This window comes from Mobula hypostoma, chromosome 9, assembly GCF_963921235.1.
Source record: "Mobula hypostoma chromosome 9, sMobHyp1.1, whole genome shotgun sequence".
NCBI lineage: Eukaryota > Metazoa > Chordata > Chondrichthyes > Myliobatiformes > Myliobatidae > Mobula > Mobula hypostoma.
In genome coordinates, this window is record NC_086105.1 from 87084598 (window position 1) to 87090554 (window position 5957).

Sequence of the window (5957 nt, forward strand, 5' to 3'; positions counted from 1 at the left end):
CCTCCTCTCTTTGGACCATTCACATATTGATTTAATAAACCCTGCCAGGTACACTTAACAAACTCTGCCCCATCTAAACCCCTTGCAGTCAGAAGTCCCAGTTTATATTGGGGAAGTTGAAATTTCCCATTACAACAGACTAACTTTTTTTTTTACTTATTTCCTTAATCTGTTCACATATCTGTTCCTCAATGTCCCAGTGGCTACTCGGGCGGCGAGGCGGGGGGGGGGGGGGGTTCCTGTAGTACAACCCACCAGTATGTTTGTATCCTCCCTATTCCTGAGTTCCACTCAAATGGATTCAGTGTCTGACCCCTCCATTATGTCTTCTCTCAGTTCAGCTGTGAATATTGTCCCTGATTAGTAATGCAACCTCCTCCCCCAAAAACTTTTACCACCTCCTCTATCTTTTCTAAAACTGCAAATACCTGGTGCATTAATCCTGGTACATCATTCCTGCTCCTCTCTCAACCGAGTTTCTGCAATGACCACAACGTCATAATTCCATATATTGATCCAAGCTCTAAGTTCATCACCCTTACCCATAATACTCCTAGCATTAAAATTCACATACTTCAAACTACCCGTACCATCATACCTGTTATTTCAATTTTGCCGATCAATACTTTCTCTGACAGCTACCTTCCTGTCCGATCTTTCACTTACTGACCTGGTGCATCAGTTCCCAGTACCCTGAAAAGCTAGTTTAAACCCTCCTGCGTAGCATTAGCAAACCTCTTGGCTAGGATATTGGTTCCCCTCCAGTTCAGGTGCAAGCTGTCCCTCTTGTAAAGGTCACCCCTTCCCCAAAAAAGGTTCCAATCATCCAAGACCCCTGCACCATCTCCTCAGCCTCTCACTCATTGTGCTATCATCCCATTCCTACCTATACAAGCCCATGACACCGGGAGTAATCGGAGATTACTACCTTGGAGGTCCTCTTCAGCCTATTTCCTAACTCTATATACTCACTGCACACGGCTACTTCCCCTTTTTTGCCTGTCATTAATGCCAATATGCAACACAACCTCTGGCAGTTCACTCGCTCCCTCAAGAATATCCTACAGTCACTCCGATACATCCTGGACCCAGCACCCTGGAGGAAACTGGTGTTTCTTTTGTGGCCACAGGATCTCCTGTCTGTCCCCCTAACTATCAAATCTCCTATTACTACCACACTGCCTGACTTTACCCTTCCCTGCTGAGACTCCGAGCCGGCCACAGTGCCACCAGCCTGAATGTTACTGCAGTGCCCTGGTGGGGGGTCCCCTCCCCAGCAGTATACTTGTTGCTGAGGAGAGTGTCCACAGGGGAGCCCTACGCTGACTGCTTAATCCTCTACCTCTCCTGGTGGTCACCCATCTACTGTCTGAAGACGGAACTCTGGGTGTGACCACCTCTTCAAAAGTCTCATCTATAATATCTTCAGCCTCCCAAATGATCCTGAGTACATCCAACTCCAGCTCCAACTCCTTGACCTGGTCAGTCAGGCGCTGAAGTTGGGTGCATTTCCCGCAGATAACATCATCAAGAAACCGTCAAGTATCCTGAATTCCCTCAGAAGTTCATAAGATTTATGAGCAGAATTAAGCCATTTGGCCCATCGAATCTGCTCCACCATTCAATCATGGCTGATCCTTTTTTCCCCTCCTCAACACCATTTCCGGCCTTCTCCCCAAAACCTTTGATGCAGTGTCCAGTCAAGAACCTATCAAGCTCTGCCTCAGGTACACCCACAGCTGCCTCTGGTAACAAGTTCCACAAATTCACCAACTTCAAGCTCAAGAAGTTTCTCTGCATCTCTGTTTTAAATGGACGCACCTCTATGCCCTCTTGTCCTAGAAACCCCCACCATGGGAAACATCCTTTTCACATCTACTCTGTCTAGGCCTTTTAACATTCAAATCCACACCCCCCCTCCAATTCTTCTAAATTCCAGGGAGTACAGACCCAGAGCCAACAAACGTTCCTCGTATAACCCTTTCATTCCCAGAATCATCCTTGTGATCCTCCTCTGAACTCTCTCCAATATCAGCACATCTGATAGGAGGAGGAGGAGGAGGAGAAGATGGCGGCGCGACGGCAGCGCGCGCGGCCACTTCGGTGGTGATGTCTGTTATCTGTCAAGTAGGGGACTGTGCACAATTCTGATTTGATGGAGACGGACGTGAGAGTACGGAGGAACACCTGGAAAACTTCTGAAATGCCCGCTTCGCTGCTGCTGCAACTGTGTGGTAACTGGAATCTCCGGAGCAGAAGGCCCCGAAATCATCCGCTCCATCCCTCCCCCTCCTGTCTTCTCCTATCCTTTTGGATCTCCCCCTCCCCCTCCCACTTTCAAATCTCTTACTAGCTCTTCTTTCAGCTAGTCCTGACGAAGGGTCTTGGCTCGAAACGTCAACTGTACCTCTTCCTAGAGATGCTGCCTGGCCTGCTGCGTTCACCAGCAACTTTGATGTGTGTTGCTTGAACTTCCAGCATCTGCAGAATTCCTGTTGTCAGGAAACTATGCTGACTTTGTCCTATCTTGTCCTGTGTCTCCAAGTACACCATAACTTCATCCTTTACAATTGATTCCAACATCTTCCCAACCATTGAAGTCAGGCTAACTGGTCTATAATTTCCTTTCTGCTGCCTTCTTCCTTTCTTAAAGAGTGGAGGGACATTTGCAATTCTCCAGTCCTCTGGCACCATGCCAGAGTCAATGATTTTTGAAAGATCATTACCATTACCAATGCCTCCACAATCCCTACTGCTACCTCTTTCAGAACCCTAGGGTGGAGTCCATATGGTCTGTGCTGAAGCCTGTTAAGCCAAAGCCTTCCCACTCTATCACTGGCACAGTTCGACAATGGCCACACCAAAAAGTAGGCTTGGGCCTACCTTCCCTTTTATTTGCAGCTGAGCTTCGGCCTCTGATGCCAACACTCACTGTGCCTGCGCAGCCAAAAAAGACCAGCCTTGGCTGAATCTTGTTTTATTCTCTCTCTGTCTCCCAACTTCCATTGGGGTCTGACACTGACACTCCCCACACTTGAGCCACTGAAAAAAACCTTCAATACTGTTACTCAAACTTGGTTATTTCTCCTCCTGGTCTGACACCCTGAAATCAAGTATCTGGTCACCCATGTAAAAATATTTTCATTTGGTTTGGTATCAAATAGTTAACTGATTCCTCTCCAATGAAAGAGCTTAAAACAGTTTGATACTTAAATGCTGTGATTTAACTGCATTGTTGAATCAGAAGAGAGATGACGTTAAGGAATAATACAACATTCTGTTCTATGAAAGAATGAGGTGGTGGGGTGGAGATACATCTCTCCCAATGCCACTCCTTCCCTCTGCCCATCACTGTTGGGCAAGGTGTAGCATCCGCTTAGCCCCCATTCAGGGTCACATGAAGCTGTGGGAGTAGGTGGTGGATGGTCGTATGAGCAGGTGGCGCATATCACCAAGTCCTTGTTATGCGACCACTGACGCCAGGCAGACGCTCTGAAGAGTACTGATAATGGCAGAAGTCACCCATCTTGTAAAGACACTGCCCAGAAGAAGGCAATGGCAAACCACTTTTGTTGAAAAATTTGCCAAGACTAATCATGATCATAGAAAGACATACAATGATCGCCCACATCACACAGCACAGCACATAATGAACAAATGATGAAAGAACCAAGTTACAAGGCATGGAGATATACATTGGATAGCACAGGAATATTTGCTCTGGGATCATGATCTGTGACTACTATACACCTCTTTCACCCAACATTTCTGCTGTAAACTGGTATCAGGAATGAAGCTAATTACTACTGATCAGAGCAATCTCCCCTTAAAGGGACAGAGCTCTGTGACCCAGTGCAAGATGTCACAAAACATGTTCCCTTGTCTTGATCAGGAACTCCTTAAGGAATGGTCGTACCTGTGGCAGAGCAAACAAAGCCACTGCCTCTCAGCACCAGCCCAGTCTGCACGTTCTTCTTCGGGGTGCTCCGATTTCCTCCACATCCCACACATGTCTGTTTTGAATGCCAAGACTGTAGGTGAGTGGTAGAATAGAAACATAGAAAATAGGTGCAGCAGTAGGCCATTTGGCCCTTCGAGCCTGCACCGCCATTTATTATGATCATGGCTGATCATCCAACTCAGAACCCCGCCCCAGCCTTCCCTCCATACCCCCTGACCCCCATAGCCACAAGGGCCATATCTAACTCCCTCTTAAATATAGCCAATGAACTGGCCTCAACAGTTTCCTGTGGCAGAGAATTCCACAGATTCACCACTCTCTGTGTGAAGAAGTTTTTCCTAATCTCGGTCCTAAAAGGCTTCCTCTCTATCCTCAAACTGTGACCCCTCGTTCTGGACTTCCCCAACATCGGGAACAATCTTCCTGCATCTAGCCTGTCCAATCCCTTTAGGATCTTATACGTTTCAATCAGATCCCCCCTCAATCTTCTAAATTCCAACGAGTACAAGCCCAATTCATCCAGTCTTTCTTCATATGAAAGTCCTGCCATCCCAGGAATCAATCTGGTGAACCTTCTTTGTACTCCCTCTATGGCAAAGATGTCTTTCCTCAGATTAGGGGACCAAAACTGCACACAATACTCCAGGTGTGGTCTCACCAAGGCCTTGTACAACTGCAGTAGTACCTCCCTGCTCCTGTACTCGAATCCTCTCGCTATAAATGCCAGCATACCATTCGCCTTTTTCACCGCCTGCTGTACCTGCATGCCCACTTTCAATGACTGGTGTATAATGACACCCAGGTCTCGTTGCACCTCCCCTTTTCCTAATCGGCCACCATTCAGATAATAATCTGTTTTCCTATTTTTGCCACCAAAGTGAATAACTTCACATTTATCCACATTAAATTGCATCTGCCATGAATTTGCCCACTCACCCAACCTATCCAAGTCACCCTGCATCCTCTTAGCATCCTCCTCACTGCTAACACTGCCACCCAGCTTCGTGTCATCCGCAAACTTGGAGATGCTGCATTTAATTCCCTCATCCAAGTCATTAATATATATTGTAAACAACTGGGGTCCCAGCACTGAGCCTTGCGGTACCCCACTAGTCATCGCCTGCCATTCTGAAAAGGTCCCGTTTATTCCCACTCTTTGCTTCCTGTCTGCTAACCAATTCTCCACCCACACCAATACCTTACCCCCAATACCGTGTGCTTTAAGTTTGCACACTAATCTCCTGTGTGGGACCTTGTCAAAAGCCTTTTGAAAATCCAAATATACCACATCCACTGGTTCTCCCCTATCCACTCTACTAGTTACATCCTCAAAAAATTCTATGAGATTCGTCAGACATGATTTTCCTTTCACAAATCCATGCTGACTTTGTCTGATGATTTCACCACTTTCCAAATGTGCTGTTATCACATCTTTGATAACTGACTCCAGCAGTTTCCCCACCACCGATGTTAGGCTAACCGGTCTATAATTCCCCGGTTTCTCTCTCTCTCCTTTTTTAAATAGTGGGGTTACATTAGCCACCCTCCAATCCTCAGGAACTAGTCCAGAATCTAACGAGTTTTGAAAAATTATCACTAATGCATCCACTATGTCTTGGGCTACTTCTTTAAGCACTCTAGGATGCAGACCATCTGGCCCTGGGGATTTATCTGCCTTCAATCCCTTCAATTTACCTAACACCACTTCCCTACTAACATGTATTTTGCTCAGTTCCTCCATCTCACTGGACCCTCTGTCCCTTACTATTTCTGGAAGATTATTTATGTCCTCCTTAGTGAAGACAGAACCAAAGTAATTATTCAATTGGTCTGCTATGTCCTTGCTCCCCATAATCAATTCACCTGTTTCTGTCTGCAGGGGACCTACATTTGTCTTTACCAGTCTTTTCCTTTTTACATATCTATAAAAGCTTTTACAGTCCGTTTTTATGTTCCCTGCCAGTTTTCTCTCATAATCTTTTTTCCCCTTCCTAAT